At 42.7% G+C, this 22887-nt stretch overlaps 1 long non-coding RNA gene across 1 annotated transcript in view; it reads right to left on the reverse strand.

Annotated features, from left to right (window-relative positions):
* The window catches only part of LOC148054995 (uncharacterized), a 189573-nt gene that overhangs the window by 75253 nt on the left and 91433 nt on the right, over positions 1-22887 (reverse strand). The window contains exons 2-3 of the long non-coding RNA XR_015706101.1: positions 20621-20709; positions 20372-20494 (exon numbers count right to left, since the gene is read on the reverse strand). This is a non-coding gene — a long non-coding RNA (uncharacterized LOC148054995). The remainder of the gene's footprint in view (positions 1-20371; positions 20495-20620; positions 20710-22887) is intronic.

The raw sequence follows: 22887 nt of genomic DNA on the forward strand, positions 1-22887 counted from the left end.
GCCATAGCCTTTTTTCTTTAATTTAATTCTAAATATTGACACCCATCTCCAAATCTGGCCACCGCTTTCTCTTACAGCTCTGAAGGAAGGTGAGAACAAGACTGGTGCCCATTTTCCCCAATACCTCATTGCAAGAAAAATGGGTGCCATTTCTGTGTATCTCAGTTCCCAGAGACAGTCACACTCTTCTTTCCCTTCTTGAATGGATATAAAATATCTCTTAATGTTTTTAAGACGCATAAAAACAATGAAGCCTGAAATGATATGTAGGTGTGTATGATGTATGAAGGACAACTTCACTCAATCCTACTGCTGAATAATGGCTCTTTAGGTAATTAGTATCTGATATTTTTAAACAGATGGGTCCCTCTGGCTGAGGACAACTATAAGGCTGAAAACAATCCTGAACAAGTATTATATTAATTTCAGAGATCCTTGTCTCTGTGGAAAAAATCCTACTGTCTTCCTGTGAACATTACAATGATGAGCACATTAATATTAGATAATTATGACTTTGAAAGATTAAATGAAAAATGGTGATGATGAGGAAAAGGCATTATGTTAAATAAATCTCCTGCCCGCATACACTATTAACGCTCATCTGTTGACAGATTCAGACTGAAATAATAAAAGCAAGAGGAAGGGAGAGGTGGTTTCTGTCTCTGTCCAAAGTGGCAGAGGTGCAACCCTGATGCAGGGTCTCCCAGTGAAACAGTTATTCAGACAGAAAAGGCATCTTCGCTGATCTATAGTAGAAATGCTTAGCCCCTTTTTATAATGCTTTTCATCCTCAGAGCTTTTCATCTTTTCAGTGCATGCTCAGGGTTTTGATTTGCCCGATTATTCTCATAACAATAAAAACAGAGAGCACTTTTAGAATCTTTCTTTGAAGGATCTCAGAATGTCAGGGAGAACATCTGCCTAGCCTGTGATATGGACAACTCTTCTTATCTATCATCAGAGACATGCAGTTGTACAGGACAGGGGTGCAGGTAGGCAAGCCTTGAAGTTAGAGCCAACGTCTGAAATCAAGATAAAGACTGAGCATCTGAAACTACAAACAAGAATCAAGGTAGTCACTGAAGATGATGACAGGGATGAAGAAAGGATAACTGAGGGAAGGATCAGAAGATGGCACCTGAGCAAGCTGAGAGGTAGCAAGAAGACAGGCTATAGCGATCAGGTGCTCCAGCTGTCCTCCCAACAAGCAGCTCTTGCCTCTCCATTGTCTTAAAACAAAGCTACTGCTCTCGCTGGTCCATTCCCCACACCAAGGAACAGGAATGCAGTCCTGCTTGTCCCACCAGGCTGATAGCTGGAGCTGAGCAGAGCTCCTGTCCAGACCCAGTAACCTTGGCAAGGAGATATCAGAGCTCAAAAAAACCTAACAACAACAAAAATAAGGCAAAGAAGCAATTCCCTAGATCATTCCAGGAGTGTTCCTTCCTTCCTTGCATTGGCTACTGCACACCCCTTAATCTCCTGGCCAAACAGGTACCACTACCTTGGATGGCCAGCAACCCTGAGGGACACGGCTAGCCCCCAGTACCCCAAATACTGCAGCCTCACACATCCCTAACACTGTCATATTCTGTTCCTATAATTTCAGATTTTTGCCTCTCGCCTCCTGGATATATCCAAACTAGGTAGAAACAGTACTTAAAAGAGGTAGAGACGAACCTGTTCATGCCTGTGCCCCTTGCTGAAGGCTAGCACAGGGCAGAATTTTAATTGCTTACCCAGCCCCATTCCAGGGCATGAAAGAGGCGTGTTTTCTTCCTACCTCTTTTTATTTTGCTTGCTCTGGAGAAATTTTGTGAATATAAAAACCTTACCACTGTGTAATAAGCACAATCCTCTTAGAGCAAATCTGACAGGCACTGAAGGTATCTTAATGGATGTATTATTTCAAATGTTCCCTTCTGTTTGATATCTGGCAAGCAGAGAGAAATGTGATTAGAGAATGCTGGGGACACTGTATAGCTGGCCCTCGTTTCCACCTCTCCTATTCAGATTATTTCCCCCCTGTTGGTGACCTTTTGAATCTGGCTCTGATCCGGACCTGAACTAAAATTTATGACCCTTTGATGAGAAAGGTAAAAGAGTTTGTGTGCACTAAATTCCTTTTCTTCTCCTTTAAAAAAAAAGGTCTTAAATAAGACTCAATAAAATCCTTTAAGCCAGTTGCTTTTATCTATTTTTATATAGAATTTAAGGATTTATGCCTTTTTTCCCCACCTCCCTGTTAGTTCCTTTTTGATTGAATTACATCAGGAGCCAAGAGTCACAATGTTCATTGTAGCCATAGTAAAGCTCCCGTTAAACTCTAAAATCACAGAAACTGCATCACACATCAGCGATGATTTCAATGGCAATACCTCTGTGTAAGGATACAAGCATCTCCTTCACCCTCATCATCATCAAGATTGTAATGCAGATTTGGCTTGCAAGCTGGTGAGATGCTGCATTTTTTCCAGCTGTAACCAGACACTAATGTCCAGGCATACCAGGCTATCAATTATCAGTCATGCTTTTACCTTTGCCCTACCCTACTTGATGTAGAAAACATTGTGTTTGTAGCAGACCACTTAGTAGCTTTATGGCTTGGCCAAACCTCCTCACTGCTCTCCCTTGAGCAACATTATGTCAACAGATCCTCATCAAATCACTAATTATAATAATTAGGGTGGGATGATCTAGGAGTTAACAAGCACAGTGCCCACGTTTGAGCAGCAGTCAACTTCCATATCCTTCATTACCCCTCACTCTACTCCCCAGCCAGGTCTGAAGGCAGATCTGCCCCCCCTCCTCTCCCAGCAGGCTCATGGGATTCAGGCAGCCGGGATGCCCTGGTAACCAAGGGGAAGGAGATTCCCAAGCTATCCCAGCTTTTGCAGTGGTTAATCAAAATAAATTACAGTATGTCAGAGACAATTCAGAAGCTATAAAATGCAACACAAGAAAAAACTCTTGAACTTGGATACTTTGAAGACTTGATTGTATTCTGGACTTCAAATTTCACAGCCCTGAAAAACTTCTATCCATTTTAATAGCATAGATCAGGTCCCGACGCACATTGATTTCCATTATCTTTCTCTCTCCTTCTGTTCTGCTGCCAACACCCATTCTCTTGGGATGCGAGAATCCTATTTTAACATACTGCTTTCTCTGCAGGGGATATCGCTTCATTAGCAGTCTCAAAAGGTGGGAGGGAAGCAAGTTAGCTCTGGGACATATGGCTGAGACAGATCTATCCCTGGTGTAAATTCCATTAACTCAATACATTCATGTGTTCTAGAAGCAAATCTGGATTTGACCTATTTCCACACAGGATACATGCATTCAAGTTCATTGCTGGGTTCTGAGCAAAGCAAAGCCCCATTCTGGATATGCCATTGCTTGCAATGAGGCCGAGACCAAGGATCAGTCATCTGCAGACAGAAATATAGGGAGATGAAGGGACAGATCAAGAAACACCTTTTCGTCCTTATTCTCAAGATCTTGGTAAGGAAGTGGCAAGACAGGTAAAATGATGATAATTTGCCCTCTCTTCTTTATTCTACCCTTCACCACCACCACCCCCCCCCCCAAAAAAAAAGTTTCAAAGAAAGGAAGGAAAAATCTCAAAGCCAAAAAAGCACATTTTCTCCATTAAGCTTATTGATGGTCTCAGCAGACCACAGCAAGATCAAAGAGAAAGTGGGAAAAACTGCAGCTTATTAGAGAAACAACTGAATACAACACAAATCAGAAAGCAAGACAAAAGCCTGATACAGATGGGGATGAAGCCACAGCCAGACCATACCAGTGCAAAGCCTTCAGCATTTAGGAGACTGCAGGCAGCAAATAGCTAGCCTTTGCCACAACAGGGTGACAACAGACTAAGCTCAATCTAAATGCCTGTCCCAGACAAGATATGCCTGCAGCTTGGACCTAGCAGTGAATGTGACAAATTCCTGTACAGCTCCCATTCACTGAATCTAAAGAGGCCGATGCAATGCTCACCAACATCACTGGCTCAGCCTCCCCTAATCTCAGTGTTACTTCATCAGCCACTGCTTCCTAGCTTGGTCATCAAGCTTTTAGGGAAGTTTGGACATCCAGGGCCCTAGATGCTCCAGTAGCATCCTCAGTCTATGCCCACAGGTACAACGCCAGGAGAATCTCATTGCACGGAACACGGAAGTTGTGCAACTGTCTTGCTTTTAAGGTCATTAGAGCATTTGTTTAAGGCTTAATTTTCAGAGGTGCTAAGCAACCTGTGGAGCTTAACAGGAGCTGCTGTCACATTTGAAAAACCAGAACAAGAAACATTCTGTCACACCAGTGTGCTGGGTGCTGTACAAGTCAATAGGAGGATCAACAGAACAAGAATAGTATGGGAGCATGGGAGTACCAACTTGTTCGTAACTCCTGGTAAACACTTGCACATCCCTCTCGAAATAAATACATCTTACATGCAGATGCTCTTACACATGAATAAACCTGCACAAATGCTCATATAAATTCAAATTAGGAAAATGCTTTATTGACATGACAGGCACTATAAGCACTGCCAAAACATAAGAGGAGAAACCTGTCAGAGAGATACAATTCAGCAGCCAGGCTGAACATACACCACTTCACCTGCCAGGGGAAGTGGAGAGATACAGCATAAAGAGTGAGGAGAGCAGTCCTGCATCACCAGCTATGACAAGGTGATCTGGGGCAGAGTCTGGGTCTCCTCAGCCAATGCAGTCTCACTCCCCAACATGTCCCTGGCACCTGCTCACTGCCTCAATCAATCTGCTATGTCAAACTCTCTTTCTGTTCTTATTTCCAGCACACTTTCTGGAATACTCTTTCTTCCATCCAACACAGGCGGTTCCCTCTGTTCCCTGAAGTATGTTTCCTTCTCAATTATCACACATTCCTGTCTCCTCTTGTTGCCTCACACATCTACAGCTTTTCGGACAGCAATGGGTGGGAGGGAGCCAGAGTCTCTGAACACCTTGGCAGAGCTGATGGAAACAAGGCATCCATGGGTTCTGCATCCACTGAAAGGTCTGCAACCAGCTGAGACCAACATTTGTGAGAATTAAGGGGCAAAACTACAGGTTGTAAGACATGTGGGTAGAAACAGCTGGAAGGAGTCCAGCAGCTCAGAAATTAATCATGCAGAAATCTGAAGTTGGAATGGAATTTCCCTCCAGGTTATGAGGGTGCAGCTGATGGAGATAGTTGTGGTTGGGAAGGAATTTTCCCCAAGGGACCTTGGCAAGGGCTGAGGTTGGGGAAGGAGGACAAAAAAAAAAAAATATATATATTTTCATCTTGAGCACAAAGCAAAGAATTCAGTAAATGTGCTGTTCGTCTTCATGGAAACATTCCTCTATAACAGGCCTCAAGTCCCTACAAACAGTTTTGAGTGCTCCCTATGGCTGTCTCTTAGGCTTTTGAGGTCCAGGAGATCTGGGATTCAGCTCCATCTCTAACATGTATGTGGCGGGGAACCCTGAGAAAATGCCTTTCCTCAGTGTGCTTTAGCTGACCCCTCCACCTGTTCCATAACAACATGAAAATGACTGAATTGGGTCAGGCTGTAGGTCCAGCCAGCCCCTTGCTCATCTCAAAAAGGGATACTAGCAAATACTGAACGAAAGATGATGTAAACAATTATTCTACAGATTATGGAGAGCAGGGAGCAACAATGCCAAGAAACTTAATTTTACGCATCTCCAGATAAAAACCAAAGCGTAGAAGGTCAAAGTTAAATATTTCTGTCTGCTACATGCACATTGACCTGCTGTTCTGCACCACTAAGAGATCTTCCTGCTTACAGGAAAATGCAAGTTTAAAAAAGAAAAGTTTTTGATAAACCATTAAAACAAAAGCCACTTTCTAGTCCAAATGTTCACAGTAGCTGCCTCCACGGGTGACTGCTAAGTAGACCTCTAGCAAGAAAGCACATTTTGTTTGCATAAAATTATCTGCTCTGCAAGCAAAACTAGATATTTATGACTTCTGAGATTTCCCCTCATTCCCAAGTTTGCTGTGAATCTCCTCCAGCTACCAATTCAGCTGTGAATCATGGTCTCAGTCCCTGGGTTGGACAGTCAGTGTTTCTCACATGGCTGCCTTCACGCTCCTTTTCTTCCAGAGCACTGAGCGACATTGTGGCAGCCAGTACACAGTGCTGGCAGTGTGCTCCATGAAGACAAGCGACCTTTGAAAACAGCATCCCTGTGGCATGGAGACCTGAGCTGAAGGCAGAGAGACTGCTGTAGAGGTGACAGTACTGACCACTCCTGGAGGGAGACACAGCTGCTAAGAGTCATGGGCTGTCACGGCAGGAGAGAGAAACCTGTGCTTTCATAGCAGTCATTGCAGTTCTTTGCATTCAGCCGTGATCTTCTATCTGTCTGCTGCCTGTACACAATAACTGTGTTTCTCATCACTAAATCCACTCTTCAGGCAGTATATAAACATATATACACACCTAGCTCACATCTATCTGTTTCCCAGAGTGGAGCATGGCGGCTGGTTAAAACAGCACACAAGGACAAGATAAAAGGGGTTAGGCCAGGAAATGAAGGAGAATACAACATCCATTTGAAAGCACAGGCTAAATTTTAATTAGATGGCAAGATGCAATTACTCATGTTGGAGTTTTGCCAGCTAATATCCATGCAAAATACCCCAGGTCTGAATGGACAAAAGGTTTGGGGACCTCTGCTTTATATCAATGAGGACACGCAGCTATCCTGCTCAAGGACAAAGTACAAAAATCTAGGTGGACTGCAGGGGCAGCCAGGCAGGCCGACATCCCACCCTGCAGAACACACGTGCTATCAGAACAATATAAGGACAAATGAAGGAGCAGCTCTCTGATGGAGCAAGCACAGGTGACCGCTGCTTTCTGCACTCCATGATTCAGCACGGTGGAAAGAATCAAGGGACAGAGTGCAAAACCTATTCCCTCCCCAAGCACAAAATGCTAAAATACATTTTGGGCCAAATTCTGGACTTCAGCATGCAGCAAACCTGGCTCTCACTAGAAATCTTCCACCTGCCTTTGCTCCCTGACTCTAGCCCTATACAATGACAGGTATCAGTCTGCTCTTCCATGCGTAGTGCCTCTATAGGCCATCAGAATATCGAAAGAGCTTTCCTTAAGTGCAACACCCCAATTTAGTCAGATCAGCACAGCAGTGAAAGAGAATATGATGTTGCAGTGAACAACAGCCACTTCTGTTTGCCCTGTAAAGGTAGAAGTGAAATGAAATGCAGGAAAAAACAGAATCCAGACAGGCAGCCCACCTCCTGCCCCATGGGAAGGTTTGAGATAGAGGAGCTTGTATTGCGTTGGCTGATTGCAATTACGCCATCCGCTGTCAGGCTAGAAATAAAATGAAATTGCAACAGAGTTCCAGCTTTAATTGAAATTTCCTGGGATCTGTTATTACATGGCAGTGATTGCTCTGCAGCACTAATGAGCCTTTGCTCAGATGATTATCCAAGTGTCTCTCCAGTCGCTATTTCATTATTGTATTATTAATGATCAGATAGGATTGTCACAGCTGAGATGAAACTTGAACATCAGACAACAGACAGAGCAGTACGCAGCTCAGAGCACACAAACATGACTGCTTTGACACACATCCCCCTGCTACGATGGCTGCAGCATCAGTGCTAGTACATGAAACACAAAGTGCATGCCAATTTTATTGGGGGGCAGGTGGGACCTTTTATATTTCTTTTGTGGTACACTGGGTGTACCATATATATATACACACACACCCCCAATATACCTTTTGTATTACTTTTTTAGTACACTAATAGTGATTAGTCTGTATGAACTCTGCCATCCAGATGACCTTTTGTGTCCAGTTGTGTGTAAGACTATTGGTGGTGCTCTCCACACTTTGTCTTCCAAGAAAGACTTTTGTTCTTTCTTGGTTTCCTCATTTCATAATTACAAGGCTAAAGCTATTTTTTTTTGTCATTCAGTGAAATGAGGACTGTAGCCTTCCCCTTTCCTTGTTGGTATGAAGAGCCTCCAAGATTCTCCCCAAGTGTCTATCTGGGTTTCATGGCCTGAATTGATCACCAAAATAGTTTTAGCATTTAAGAGCTGCTTACCCAGCCCACATTCTATTGCTTGGAAGTAATTCAGACACCCCCACCCCCACCCCACCCCGCATTCAACAGATCACCCTGTGCCAAGTCCTGCATGAAATCAGGCGGGATCCCGCAAGCTATCCACTTGGCACGAGACCAGGCCAAGACTGGAAGCTGTTAATTTTGGCGAGATGAGATTTGCAAGATTTGGCAGCACAGAGAAAGACCTGGCTCACTGCAGCCCTAACTGCTTTGGGAAGCAGCCTTCCCCTGCCTCGAGGAACAGAGTTGTACAGAGTGATGTTGCTGAAAGGACATAGCTACATCTGTGCAGTTACGTGCATCAAATATACCCCTCTCCCATTGCTGGTTCTCTGATGGATACGTAAGTTAACAAGTGACCCATTTCCTCTGTTGGCTGCAGGATCTCCCCATCTCAACACCACAAGTCAAAAAGCCATCATGCATAGAAAAGCCCTCTAACAGTGTTAGATAAGCTTACAATCTCAGGTTCACAAAAACTCAGAAAAAGCTGTATTTTCATATACCTGAAAGGCCTATTCTGCTTTCTAAATAAGTGATAAATCCCACATCTCTGCTTTTAACAGCATAACATAGCCCACCACTACAAAAGACCAGCCCATCCAGACCTCACTGCTCATCATCATGTCTTGACTAACTGGGAAGAACATTTCAAGCAGGCAGAAGCATTTCTCAAACAACTTCCAGCAATGCTGCATGTGTCCCTAGGCTAATGCAAATCCTTGAAATACAAAATCTTTTTCAGTTTTGACCAAAATCCAGGAGTTCTGGGTTTAGGTTGGTTTGGGTTTGGTTGGTTTTGGTTTTTTTTTTTCCTCACATGCTCCTTTTTGTGTGATATCGAGCAAATCACTTCTCTATTTCAGTTACTTCAGATGTAAAACAGGGCAAAAAGTTCAATCCCAAAGCTGGGTGACATTTCAGTTTTCTTGTGAGATGTTGCCAGAAACAGAAGAGTAACAGTTTTAAAACAGCAGGAAATATTTGCAAAATCAGGGTGAGTTAAGGGAACAGTTTCAGTCACCAGAAGTATCTGTAAAAAATTCAGAACTGCCAAACCTTTATTTATTTTTGTCACTACAATTACTTTTGATTTTTTCCCTAAAATTATTATTTTTTCTTGCTGTTCATACTTAAGCAAAATGTCTTGTTAACCCATGAATAAAAGATAATGGCTCCCTTGAGGGCGGCTGAGTGCTTCAGCCGCTATTAATTTTTTATTGGGGCTTTGTTGCCCAAGATCCTAAGCATGTATTGGTAATTGGACAAAAAAGTTTATTTCCCTGATATTTGGTTTTACCATTAAATAAATGTTCTAATATTTGAATAATCATCTTCACCCAGGCTTACAAAAAGTTTTACTATCTTCATAGATGAAAATACACTGGATAAGTGCTAGGTATTGTTCTTAATGCTGATAAAAGACAATCTACATGTCCAGGAATCATTTTCTTAAAATCCTAACATAGATTCTTCCTCTTTTTGTTCTTTCTCAGACACACACCACACACGATTAGATCATTATGGTCTATCATTTTGTCATATTTCAGCAATTTTTTTCTTTTAGGATCCAAGATGAGAAATCACTAAAAAGGTCTAAAACTAGAGAAAAATCGTTTTACAAAAACAACTGCTCCATTTTGATGTCAAAACACACAACATTCTTCTCCTTTGAAAGAACATTTTCAAAAAAAGTCACATCCCCCTCAGCAGCAATCATTTCCCCCTGTGATTTTTGTACATTGTGGTTGCAGATATCTTTCTCAGAAATGATAAGTGAAGCTTTAATTTACACAGCAGTCGCTTTCCTGTTAAGAGGCTCCACCTTAAATCAACCCCCCATTTCAGAGCATTGCCACCTTGTATATTTGTTTAATCAGCATACACGCATATGTACACACATATAGCTGTGAGCATGGCTGAGATGACAGAGTAGGTGAGACTTAAGAAGTTCCACCTTAGCAAGGAGCTCGGCACAGGCAAACGAGACCATTGCCTTCCCAACTTCTCAGGCAAGCCTGCATACTGCAGGCAGTATCTGAGCCACCTGACTCAAAGCTAGCTTGGATATGGCTATCCGAGCATCTCCCCTGTTCAGCTGCAAAGTAGCCTGTTTGTGATATACAAGAACTATGGAATTAGTAGTTCAGTGTGAAATAAAGACATCATGATGAGACAACATTGCATTAAATTGCTGGCCCAGACTGACTCCCAGGGGAGAAAAGCAGCCCTGATCCATGACTTTATCTAAATGCGCTTCTGCACGTTCTCCAGTGGTACCAGCTATTCTTTGCATCCCCAGACCATTAGCATGCCACACTAGCAGGTCAAGGAAGACAAAAAGGTCCCTGTAGCTCCCATCTGTCCCACTAGGAAAGATACACTGATTATGTTCTACATTCAATCACAAGAAATCATCAATCTGTAATTAAGAGACTTCTCTCCCACCCCTCTGTCAGGTCCTTGCCTCTTCTACCCTCCCATCCCCCATCAAACCTTCCAACATGAAGTCAATTTAATGAGATTTCACAGTAACAAATGACCAGTTTGTAATAATTATATTTTCTTCCGCAATTGCTGTAAAAATGATTTAAAGCAGAGAAGACTCCAATTTATTAAGCATCAAATTTTCTGCGGTAAACTTTTAACTATGAAAAGAGCCTTGAGACTGGGGGAGCTCTCCTCCCCCACTCTGGGCTTTGCCATTGCCCTGAAATATTGATGGCTTGTAGATGAAAATGTAACGATAGAAATTTGACTCCTTTATGAAAATAAATGAATCCTGTGGCAGGCAGAGCCCAGCTGCATTTTCTACCCTTTCATCAAGCCTTATGGCAGCATGGCAAGTGACATGGGGAAAGAAGTCATACAGAGAATAACAAACCCATCCTCAACCAGTTCCAGTCTCATTTTCCTAGCTAATATTAGCAGACATTAGCAGAGGAAGGTCTAACTGCTGTGCACCTTTCAGGCTATTAGGGAAAAGTCCAAAGCCAAAGGGAGTTCAGGTTCTCAGCTGTGGTACATCTGGACTTGGTGAGTTTACAGAGATGCTGAGAACACAACAGTCATCCTGAATAACATCAGGCTTGGGGCTCCCAGCCCTTGGAGTACCAAAAACCTGCTTCAACTGTGCTCCTATGTGTTTGCAGCTCAGTGACTAACTTTAGGGAAAAGCCTTGAAGGTGAAGATTTACTTCTCTTGAGACACAGCTCTGCTCCACAATGTTAACCTCTGCATTGACAACATGACCTGTGCACTGGTGTTTCTTGATCTTTGACAGTCTTTGCTTTCCCTCAGGCCTTCTACCCTACCATTAAAATAAAACTCTTATACATCCATAGTCTCCTCCAGTGTTTTTGTGTGGTTTTGGGTTGTGGCTTTTGTGTGTTTTCTTGTTTTGGTTTGGGTTTTGTTTTGGTTTTTTGTTGTTATTTGGTTTGGGTTTTGTTTGGTTTTGTTGTGTTTGGTTTGTTTGTTGTTTTTTTTTTTTTTAACCAACATACCATCTGGACTTTAAAAGCAGTTGAGACAGAGCATCTGGAGGAGGCCTAGAAACGATGTTCCGACTTCAATGCTTCATTTGAAAGGCACTTTACGGGCTTTGACAAATCACAACACTCAAGTTCTGCAATTGTTTCTGCTTTAGAGAAAGACCATAGTTAAATTAGTCATTTAAAAAGTCACACAGAAAGTTTAGGAGGAAGTGAGAGTCTGAATTTTTAGACTATTGCACTGCCTCAGCAGCTCACCGCCTGCCAGAGCTGGGAAGAGAACCCAGGAGTCCTGGTTCCCCATCCTGTTCATCAAACATAAAGCTCCTTCTTACATTTCCCTGATTGTTCCTGTCCATTAAACTTCAATGTAGTTTGCATCCTAAGTCTTTTCCCAGCAAATCTGGCTTTCTTTCATTTTTATTGTGGCAGATTATTTATATCACAAAGGCAGAGTCACCCAGCTGTGAGGCGATATAGAAACGTCACTAATGCTAAAGAAATTGATCCCACATCATTAGTTTTCCCGTGGCTCTCATTTTGAGTCAGCAGTGTGTCCTGCATTTTTGGACCTTTGATACGTGAGACAGGCAGAAAAGATCATGGGGATTTTGGTATAATCAGCAAGCACCATGCAGGCATGAGAAAGCAGCCATAGTAGTTCTGTCTGTTGCTTATCAGGGGACACAGTGTAAGAAGATTCGACTATAAGACTGGACTTGATGCAGGCTGGCAGTGTACTGAGAGACAAATTCCTGGTGACTTGGTATTCTTATTGATGTACTGTACCTGAATACCTGTCTGAGAGAGAGTGTGCTGAAACTGGTAAGTGTCTGATGGTTGGATATTAGACATGCCAAGTTGGGATACTGAAGTTCAAGATTCAATTCTCAGTCTGCCACAATTCCCTAATTAATGGAAGTTTCATCCCATTATGCACCTGGAGAGTGACAACAATAGAGCAGATAAGATCTTGCACTCAACTTTTTCTGGTTGGCCACTAAAGTCTTGAAGAGCGTATTTTATTAAGAGTACGCAGAAATTTCCTGTGCAATCAGGCCCTGTTTTATCTAAAGGACCTCTTGGGACTGCTGCAATTCATTAATAACACAGGAAGAACAGAATATGGGTAGCTGAGCTTTGAGATCCCTATGGAAAAGATGCTAGACAGGAGAAAAATAGGAAGGCGATTATGGAAACAAATGAAGCTAACTTAAGGACAAGATCTGGAGAGGTGCACCTTTCTCCTGATTCATTTTAAAATGCCAGCAATCGTTTGCTATGCTGGGGGAATAAGTAACATCTCAAACAAACAAAACCCACCACAACACCCAAAGCCTGCAGCATCCTAACACCCTCCAATATAGTCACAGCCAGACCGCACAGTTCAAACCCTGGTCCTAGCTCTCCTGTAATTCGAAGTCAGTCAATTCTAGCACACATTTGAACCCTTTTCACAGCAGGAGCCCACATTACATGCTAAAAACTGCTAAAACTACTCCACAGCTGACTTGGCCCTACCTAGAGCCCTTTTCAGTTTAGCCAGCTGGGACAAGCAGGTAGTCATAACCCTCCAGCAAAGCTGGTCAATGGTTAAAAACTACCAAGTCCCAGTCAGCTGCTGCTGTTCTCTGAATAATACTGTAATCTTCTTGTTCAGGCTGTGAGCCTGAGTACAGGCAGCCCAAAATAGAAGTGGTAGGAGAATGAGAGAATCAAGTCCATGCCATGAGATAAGCATATTTCTTCATGGATAATTATGGTAAAAAGAAAAATGCAATATTACTTCCTTTTTTCCCCACTTCGGTCACTCAGAGGAATGAAGGTGAATTAAAAGAAAATCTGCCTAATGCAGTACACAAGCAGATCCCAAAAACCCCAAAGGTTTGCCTGAAGTTTTCCCTTGTGTCACTGGAAGTTTTCGCAAAGCCCGTATTTTATTCTACCTGGGTTTCCCCATATGCACCTCAACAACTGAGAATGAGAGTTTTCTGTAGCACAGCAGCAATTGCTGAAACAGCGCTCAGCATGGAATTCATTGAAATGCAGACCACCTCACACTTTCTTTTACCTTCAGCTGAACAGAAAAGGAAATAGCTTCTACTAGCTGATTGACCTTTCTGCTGAATAGGTTGTCTTGCTCCAAAGCTATGATCCATGACCCCGAGTGGAGTGGCATGGAAGGCCATAGATAATTATAACCCAGGGCCATCACTGCTAAAACAAGAGGGTATTCGAATAGTTGGTGCCGGTTTCCTATTTAAAGTGGCAAGCAACTGATCCTTCCCATCTTTCTCCTCCTTGTCTTCCAAGGAGGAGGGAATGGATGCAAATGGTAGATTTCCTTAATTAGAACAAGGGGCAATTTGGGAAGACAGCAGGAGACTGAACAAGTCTGGCTCACGGGGGAAGAGATTATTTTAATGAGACCTAATTCTATTATATGAAAGATGATGAACAATCAATGTGCAATCATGCTGACAGGGAGTGGTTAAAGATTTTAGTCTTTGGTATGCATGAAAAAATAGTTTTTCTACACCTAGCAGAGGGAGAGCAAATATGAACGAGAAGAGGAAAGATAAAAAGAGCTGGGTCCTTACATAGGGTAAATTGGCACAATTTGACTGTTTTCTGATTAATACCAGTGAAAGATGTGGCTTAGAGTTTTAACCTGCACATTGTTTACCAACAGCTGTTGTAATCCAGCATGCCTTGTTTCAAAGCACACTTGTTACATCAACCTCCAGCACGCCTACAAAAGGCTGTTAATTTAATTAATTATCTCTGGTAAATGGACCCCTAAGGGCTCCCAGAGGTAATATGCATCTTGGCAAGGAAACAACACAACTGACAGGAGCATCTGCCTTGCAGAAAATTACAGTGCCCACCTAGTGACATTAAGCAACAGAGAAGAAGCCAAGTCTCCTTGCTTCTTCCTCAAGAGGGGCAAGGCATCAGTCACCAACCCTGGCTCATCTCTGGACCTGTCTGAGGAGCTGTACCACTGTCTGAGGTCAGAGAGAGCTCGGGTATTTACTGTCCTGGAAATAAGAACAGCACTAAATATTTTACTCCTTCTTCCTGGCACAGTATGTTACTATGAGAGTAGTTAGAGCACTGGGCAAGACTGGGTTCTAGAGCAAGTTTTGCAAGCGCCGAGACATAGGATCAGGTTTTCAGCTAGCACAGACAAATCTCACTCTGGCAGTAGCTCCAGTGAATCCTACTGGCGCTTTTGTCACAATCTCATTTCATTCTGCCACGGGCCAGATACTTCTAGTCAAGTGTGTACAAGGGCACGTATAGCTGCGTAGCCTTACATTACATGCTTAAGCAACTATTTGTGAAAGCACATCCACTATTTGTGCATACCTATAGCTCTGTATACATTCATGTGAGCGCACACAAAGACAAGGTTTTCATGAGTCTAGTTTGAAAATTTCCGCGCACAACCACCTTCTGCTGTCAAGTTAGCACTCAATCAATTTTTGCTTTAGAAGCTAATGAGGCCATTTTTAACAAGGTGAACTCAATCACACCCACATAAAGAGACTTGACTGCCTGATGATTTCTTCCAAATTGACTAAAACAAGGTATAACTTTTTCCTCAGCTATTTACAATTGCTAGATGAGCTCTAACTGAAGTATAATCAGATGAATCCCACCCTCTTCAGTGAAGCTTTGCCAATATTTGGAAGCTGAAGATTGTGCTCAGACAACCTTAGGAAGGTCATTTTACACGTTATCTGCAAAGCTCTTGTCTCCTTTACCTGGAGGAAGGTCTCTTATATTCCCCGAGGGGCCTATTTTATTATTGCTCTTCTTACATGCCATCCACACACTTCCCACAATTTGTTTAATATATATATTTTTTTTTTTTTACCTCTGATGAAAGTGGACATAAAATAGTCAAGTCTGTCTTGCCAACATTTTAACACTTCTTATTCTCCATTACTGCATGAAGGCCAAAGAAGAAAGTTACCCTGACCTCAATGTTACTATCATTTGAGCTTTTTTCACTAATAATTTCATATTTGTTATCACGTTCATTTTAGATACACACACATACAAGCCTTCCTACTACTCCATGGCTGCAGTGGAACTTTCACTGTAGTAATGAGAAGCCCAACTGCAAATGACTGATTATTTTTAGCTTAACAAGCAAGAGGACAAACAATAAAAGAGCAGGGATAATGCATCATGAAACGTACTTTGTTCATTTGACAACTGCAGTTTAGTTGTAATTAATTACGATAATACTTCATGGCATACCAGTTAATATTCTGTAGTATAATTTGTTAAAGTCTCAGTAACATGAGGCCTCCCCTCCAGCCTTATGCTGCTAAATCTTTACTATGTAGTAGGAAAAAGCCTGACATTTTAGGGGTGAATAGTATGGAAGACACTGTGGAGGGAAAGTACAAATTAAAAATTCACTTTGGGAAATCTGTCAGGGTTACATGCACACAGACGGGTCTTGGCAGCTTTGCATTTGATTTCTGAGACAGATATGAGGGCCTGCACAAATCATTGGCACCATATAGAAAGTCTTCTGTTGCCATTTCTCATGACCATGACATTCAGTTACAGTTCAAGATCTCTGCAATTAGTGCCCATATCTGAGTCCCCAGCTAAGCCTGAGGTCTCAGGCTAACAGCCGGTTGCAGCATTTTGCTCTCTAGTACACATCCCCTGCCTCCCCATCCCTGCCCCTTATTGTGGCAATAAGCTAACTGGAGTTTCCACTGTGTGGATAGCAAGAGCTGAGCTGCAGACCTGGGTGCACTGTACTCTGCCTCCCCTCGTGAACACTGACTGTGCCCCAGTTACAACATCAAGTGCCAGAAGCCCACTGCAGGGAGCATCTCTGCCCAAGCGCAGTGGACAGGGACCACGCGCCAGGCTGGAGCAGCTCAAGCATCCTTTGCGGCTCACAGCAAAGGCTGCCGGTGAGAGCCGAGCTGCGCTGCGTCTCAGTTCCCCGACAGCCTCCTCAGCCACTGCCAGCCCCCTTTGCTGGGCAGACAATAAATTTTTCATGACAGTACTTCTCCCTGCACAAGGGCCCAGATCTTGGCAGAAGCCTCTAGGTGCTAGTGTAAGACAAACAAATAATTGTGTCTGTCAGAGCATGAGGAGCACGTACAATGCTGTAGACAGCTGTAATAGTTTTACACATTTATGCTTCAGGCCTACATAGGTTGGGTGTCTCTTTCATAGGCTGAAATTATATTAGCTTCACACTACATATTGCTTTTCTTATTAAATCTGGACAGACCAGTTCTTGTCTAGAAACCCGTAGCTGTCACATTAGTTTTGTGTGTACAGCGCTCTGGACAGGTTCCAGCCTAATGACAGAGCCATTCCTTCCTGCCTGCGTCAGGGCTGGCTTGCTTTCTTCTCCCTCCCGTTCCCATACAACACCCTCCTCCACATGGAGGGAGTCAACCACCTCTTCCCTCCTCCGTCCCCTCCCCATGCTTCTCTCTCAACATTGCTGCCAGGCTCAGTGCATTGCTCAAGGAGATGTAGAAGCAGCCAAGGAAAAGGCACTTGACTGCTGTTTCCCCTTGTAACAACTTCACCTCATGGATGAGCAGAAGGTTATCAGTTAGAGGTTGCCAATTACCCTGAATACTTTAACATAGTCAGTCCTTGATAGAGGGGGAAAAATAATCCTTAAAGAACAGAGTGATATTAGCTCTCAGGATTGATCCAGACAAGTCTGTAACCTTAGGTAATTCTCCCTTTCAAAATTCTACAGGAGGATTAAAAACTTTCTTATAAAAAAAAAAACCAAACATTTTCCTCTAGGGGATTTTATAACTTTTCAGGAGCCCCCCTCACTCCCCATTAGTAATTTGTTCAGCATCAAATCAGGTGGACGAAAACACTGGCTGGTACAGGCTGACTTAGTTCCAGATATTTAATCTAGGGCAATTTGCATTCATTTAGTGGTGATTTGCCAGGTTGCACTCATTCAAAATTTGGCCTTGCAGACATCTGCATAAGGACTTGCTCTCCCTCTCTGCCTGGCCTAGTGTCCTTGACTGACAAGGGTGACCCTCTAACATCAGTCCTCCTGACAGCATCCTTCCTCTGCCAATGTCATTTTTAAGATAAGGGTTTCTTTTCAGGTACCTAAGCCAGGCCCACCCATAAGCTGATTCATGTTACTCAGGGGTAGGAAAGCTTCCCTGGAGCACTCATTTTGCCCTAATAGTTTTCTGGATGGCAGGTCAGCAGGGAGGCAAAGCATGCAACAGACCACAGTGAGACTGAACCCTCTCCATCTTCCAGAGAAACCGCTAAGTGATTAACCGCTTCCCAGAGAGAAGCGACACAGAGACATGAATAAAGAGACACTGGCTGTTAGACTATACAAGCAAGTAGAAATTACTCATAAGCCATGGGATTCAGAGAAATCTGTGATCAGTAACGGAGCATGTAATAACTGTATCACCAGAGGAGCTCCCCAAGTGCCCATCTCTCCTCCTCGCACCACTGCAGACGCCCACGGTGCCTGTCAGCTGCTGTGCTGAAGCTGACGGAAAGCGAGTTTATTGTTTTTATTAGGATTTGGATGAAGATTTACATCTCCCTTTTTTTTGGGGGCTCTACGTTATTTTACTTTATTGGTTCTGCCGGAGCCTTGGCCAGTCTCTACACACAGTGCCTGTCCACCTCCATGGAAAGACATCTCCCGAATCATTCAGACAGAAGCAGCAAGATGGGAGGGGAAAAAATAACCTAAGAGTATCTTGTCTACCAATATGATATTTTTAACTTCTGCTAAATGAAGCCACTGTTACATTTCATAGAGTCACATAAAGTTGGAAAAGACCCCCAGACATCACCTAATCTATCCTATTGCTCAGAGCAGAACAACCACCACCAAACAGGTCAGCTGTGGCTTTGTCTCTCCCTCACAAAGCTCCAGAAGACTGCATCTTGAGGTAGCACATTTCAGTCTTGCACTGCCCTGATAGTGAAGTTTTCCCTAGTGTTCAATCTGACCCTACACATCTGCCAATTGTGGCTGTTTCCTTTTATTATTGCAGACAGTTTGCACCTTAAAAATCTGTTTATCCAGAGCCTACATTCTCAGTTTCCAAATAAAGTCTTGGGAGACATTATCAAAAGCTTTACTAATATCATAGCAGACTATATCATCTCATCCACATAGGCAAACACTTGCAGAGAGCTGTACAGTTGATCGAGAATGACCTATCCTTGGTAGACCTGTCAGCTGTTCAGAACTTCCCCACATAGATTTTATCTTTACACCACTCATGAAAAGAAAGGCATCATCCAAGGGAAAAGGAAAAAAAAAAAAATCTGAGGTAGGGTTGTCTTCAGAAAATTTGAATTCCCTGGAACTAGTCAATAGACAAAACTACAGTACTCTGAAGAGCAATCGACAGGTCTAAGTAAGGCCCTGCGTGAAAAGCCAGGTGAGAAGAAAAACTGCTGGGCACAAAGCTATAGAACACAGCAGACTATTTCAAGACAGCCTTTATGCCTTAGGCAAAGCTCCAGATACAGGTGTTGTGTTGAATGAAGAGCTGCGCTCAAACCTTTTAGCTCTAGCATCTTGTCCTCTACGTTTTGCTTCCTGCTTTGTGTCCTGAGACCCCGGCCATAAACACTAAGCATTATCATGATTATTTGTGCAGAGGCACTTATTGTAATGAACATCCCCAACCTTCTCTGGGACACGCGCAGCAGTAACTATGTTTATGTAGGACTCGCTATTACTTTCAAGGATCCAAGGAGAAACCTTTCCTGAAACCTTAGCTGCAATACAAAGAGATGTGAGATAGATTTCCTGAACATTCAGTACCCTTCTGTTTCGTTACCAAATTCTTTAATGACCCTTATAATGAGCTGCAAATTCTGCATGTATCTTTCAGACAGCCACCATTAACTACACAACAACCTGAGGAAAAATTCTCTCCTCACTAGGTTGTGGAAAGCCCAGGACAGATTCACATGTAAACAGACTTAAAATCCAAACCAAACACACGTACTGTGTAGTGCTTAGTATGAAACACAAGTTGTCATTTTTAGGATTGCAGCAGGAAGCAGGCTCCTCTCAGACTCTGCTTGAGTTTTAGAGTGACCTTGTAAGAGACCCTGCTGTTCTTCCTCCTCAACGCACTCCCTCGCCTCCCTTCTCTTGCTCAAGTTTTCTGAATGTCTCTTACAGTGTGCTTGCAACAGTAGTCATTAACAAGGACCTGATCTCAATCTGAGCCTTAAGCCATTCCCATAGCACAATAATAAATATAGGCAGATTTCAGTATAGAAGAATTATCAGGTTTCAGTAGCTGTAACAATATCTGAATTATTAGGTGAAATCCTCGTGGAAAAGCAATTAGGTAATAAGAGACTTGTATCAGAGTCATCAAAGACTTTTCATACTGTGTTAGAAAATCAGGACCCAGAATGAATTTGATTGGATTAAATAAAAGAACCGATCTAACCTCCTCATGATCTCCTACACGGAACTGAAGCTTTACAGAGCTTTGAAAAAGCAATCACAACATTTTGTTTCAAGACTTCCTTCATTCCTTCCCAGTCTTGCAATAAGAACATGAAATAGGAATCACCTCTGTACACCTTCTCTCCCAACGCTTTCCGCTTTATTGCATTTTTGAGGAATTTATCAGAAAGATCTTCAGACCCCCATCCCAAAATCCCATTGATAAATGCAACAAGGTGGAAAACTGACCTCATTGTTGCCCCGATGTTTCAGAATGCAAGTGAAGGAGTTTGTGTCTCTTGTCCATTCCCAGAGTGCCTGGAGCTTTACAGATGAAACTGTTGTTTGAGGATATATTCTGTGCCCTGCAATCTGAATAAAGCAAAGGCAATCAGCAACCTATGAGAGCCACCTGCTTTGGACTTTAACACAGCTATAAAGCAGACACCATCTAAAGCCACAGAGAAAAAAGTCCCATAACAAAGTAGTGCTGAATACCTCTTCGTTTAACACATTTTCTGCTCCTTTTCCTTTGTAGAGTACCTTTTATTCAGCTCCCTATGTCTTCAAGAGGGTCCCATCACCTCCTGGAAAACAATTATAAGGACAAGCTGTTAAGAAAAAGGCAGAAAGGTAGTAGAGACAATCAGAGGACTTTCCTATGGAAAAGCATTTGGATGAAGGCACAGAAGAGCGCCATGCAGAACAAAGTTGTGGAGGCTGGGGAAAGATGAGAGAGCAAGGGTTAACAGAAGATAAATTGTACAAGGCCTTGAAGACAAGCACAAACCCATCAATACTCAGTGGCTGTCCAGGGATCCTGAAAATATTGCAATCATTTTAAGAAATAACATCAAAAGAGAGACAAGAAAGTTCCCTCCCTTTCTGTGCCACCTATAACTATTCCGATCCCTCCTCTGCCTCCCTCCCCTAGCATCAGCTGAACAATCTAATGATTGATTTTGGTTAAAAATAGCATTCTCTGTTGTTTTGAGGGACGGGATGCATCCTGCAAACAGCAAGAGTGGTCTCTAAGCAGCCCCTAGGCAGACTGGGAGAGGTGGGCAGCTCTCCTGCTTATCTTGTGCTCTGCAGATGGAGCAGAGTTAATCCTTCCAGATGTATCTGGAAGTAGAGTCCTGTACAGAGAAGGCTGCTGTAGCACAGTAACCAGCAATAATGGACCTGGGGTTTTTACAACTTAACTGGTGCAGAATTTGCAACCAATATGTGGACAGGGCCAAATCCTGAGACATATCAAATGCACCCAGAACTACAAAAGTCACTTAGGTCTCCACCATGGCTTTCACCAGGTCCTGCCTATACCAGTGACAAGGAAATTCCCTGGCATCATTTAGTGCAGCCTAAAGGCTGTTGCTTTCTACCTTCAGCTGCAGTGAACTCCAATGATATCATTGCCAGAGCAGACCAATTAGTTAGGAAATAATAAATATTTGTCTGATACAGTTCCTCCTCTACAAAATGCTTACAACCCAAACAAAAAGCTGTGGAAACCTCTCTGTCCTAAGGCCCATTTAATTAGAATTTTCTGTCTCATTCAGGTAGTATATTAAAGGTTTATGGACCCTCTAACTAAACCTATATACAATATGACATGACCCAACCTCAGTTTTTACAGTAGTGGCCAACTGATGGTCTTGCATTGCCATAAAAATGTGCCTTTGGACAGTTTTGCAGCTGGAATGCCCCATAATGATTACCCATCAAGATCTGTTCCAAGACTTTTGAGTCAGGAACCCCAAAACAAACTGCAGGAATTGCAAACCTCTGCAAATAAAAATACACAAACACTCATCCATCTGCAAACCGCAAAGGCCCTAGAAGCTGCACTGCTGCTCTTTGTTTAAAAAAAGACAAGTGGAAATTGAGAGAAATTGAGATAATTTACAAAAGACAAAATAGGTCTGAATGTTCTGCAAGAAAGAGGAAAAGCCACTGGAAAGCAGTTTTTGCTTCCTGGCTTTAAGGGAACAGTTGTCAACAGGGCGCTCTGTGAAATGCCATTACAAACCATGCTCCTGCTCTGTCCCCCCAAGGGGGGAACAAGTAAAAGAAAATCAATTAAAGTGCAGCTCTGTGGTGGGTTTGTACATTCACTATTTCCTAGTGAAGGCAGGAAAGCTTGAAAGCAGTAGAAAGTAGGTTAAGATTTGCATGAGGATAACATGCAGGACAGCACCAGAGGTTAGACCTAATAACCTTAGACAAGCCAAAACGTGTGCAAACTTAGTTTACATTTTTATTTTACTCTGATGCCTTCCTTCTTTTTATTTCCCATGCACCTGTGATGATTAATATCAGAGGGTGTTATTGCACTCCTGACATTCAAACCGAGCCATTTCAGAGCCTGGAATAAGCGCTAAAAAAAGGAAGGGCAGGTGGTGAGGTCAGCTCTCTCCCAGATCCAAGCTCTTCTTCTATTTACATTATTACAAGAAAGAGCTAAATGTGCTGAGAACACACAGGAAATGTCATCTCTGTTCACAGACTTTTGTATTAAAGGTAAGACCTGAATATTTATCTTCCCTCCCAGCCACTGAACTCCACAGGTCCATTAGCTCAGGGCACTCATGTTTGAGTGTGGGGAATAACAGCTGCTGCGGCTCGGGGATCCCAAACACCTACCAATCCTTTCAGGTGCATCTCTCTTTCCTCCCTTAAATAAAAGTGTTAACATGCTCCAGCACTGAGAATCAAAGGTAAGAAAAAAACCCAATGTTTTTTTCTTCAAGCTTGAGAGAAAA

This window comes from Nipponia nippon, unplaced genomic scaffold, assembly GCF_047370975.1.
Source record: "Nipponia nippon isolate SJK-2023a ecotype South Korea unplaced genomic scaffold, ASM4737097v1 scaffold_28, whole genome shotgun sequence".
NCBI lineage: Eukaryota > Metazoa > Chordata > Aves > Pelecaniformes > Threskiornithidae > Nipponia > Nipponia nippon.